The 1,091-nt window shown below is 39.7% G+C and overlaps 1 non-coding gene across 1 annotated transcript; it reads left to right on the top strand.

The window, feature by feature from the left end:
* The first annotated feature begins 217 nt into the window (after positions 1 to 217).
* On the top strand, positions 218 to 325 carry LOC112781648 (small nucleolar RNA R71). Its single transcript, XR_003192412.1, has one exon. It is a non-coding gene; the product is annotated as a small nucleolar RNA R71 (small nucleolar RNA).
* The last annotated feature ends 766 nt before the right edge of the window (positions 326 to 1,091 follow it).

Here is a 1,091-nt window from a genome sequence, read left to right as displayed (position 1 = left end):
CAATCTCAAGAACTCCCTTCTTCATAGGCGTCCCATTACTCACAGGATTCCTCTCAGAAGTGTACATGAACTGGTTATTAGCAACCATGTCATTGAGTTCTTGAGCTTCTGTAGGTGTTTTCTTTAGGTGAATGAATCCACCTACAGAAGTATCCAATGACATCTTTGATAGCTCAGATAAACCATCATAGAATATATCCAGGATGGTCCATTCTGAAAGCATGTCAGTAGGACACTTTTTGGTCAGTCCTTTGTATCTCTCCCAAGCTTCATAGAGGGATTCACCATCTTTTTGTTTGAAGGTTTGAACATCCACTCTAAGCTTGCTCAGCTTTTGAGGAGGAAAGAACTTGGCTAAGAAAGCCGTGACCAGCTTATTCCAAGAGTTCAGGCTGTCTTTGGGTTGAGAGTCCAACCACACTCTAGCTCTGTCTCTTACAGCAAAAGGGAAAAGCATGAGCCTGTAGACTTCAGGATTTACTCCATTAGTCTTAACAGTATCACAGATCTGCAAGAATTCAGTTAAGAACTGAAAAGGATCTTCAGATGGAAGTCCATGAAACTTGCAGTTCTGCTGCATCAGAGAAACTAATTGAGGTTTTAGCTCAAAGTTGTTTGCTCCAATGGCAGGAATGGAGATGCTTCTTCCATGTAAATTGGAATTTGGTGCAGTAAAGTCACCAAGCATTCTCCTTGCATTGTTGTTAGGTTCGACTGCCATCTCCTTTACTTGTTCGAAATTTTCAATCAAGTTGTCTCTGGATTGTTGTAATTTAGCTTCTCTTAGTTTCCTCTTCAGAGTCCTTTCAGGTTCTGGATCAGCTTCAACAAGAATGCCTTTTTCTCTATCCCTGCTCATAAGAAAGAGAAGAGAAAAAGAAAAGAAGAGGAATCCTCTATGTCACAGTAAAGAGGTTCCTTATTGTTAGTAGAAGAAAAGAAGAAGAGAAAAAAATCTGAACTCAGAAAGAGAGAGAGAGAGGGTTCGGATTTTTGGTGGGTGAGGGAGAGATGTTAGTAGATGAATAAATAAATAGAATAAGTTGAGAGAGGGAGAGGATTTTCGAAAACAATTTTTGAAAAAGAGTTAG

This window comes from Arachis hypogaea, chromosome 19, assembly GCF_003086295.3.
Source record: "Arachis hypogaea cultivar Tifrunner chromosome 19, arahy.Tifrunner.gnm2.J5K5, whole genome shotgun sequence".
NCBI classification, from domain to species: Eukaryota; Viridiplantae; Streptophyta; class Magnoliopsida; order Fabales; family Fabaceae; genus Arachis; species Arachis hypogaea.
This window is presented reverse-complemented; position numbering and strand designations above follow the sequence as displayed.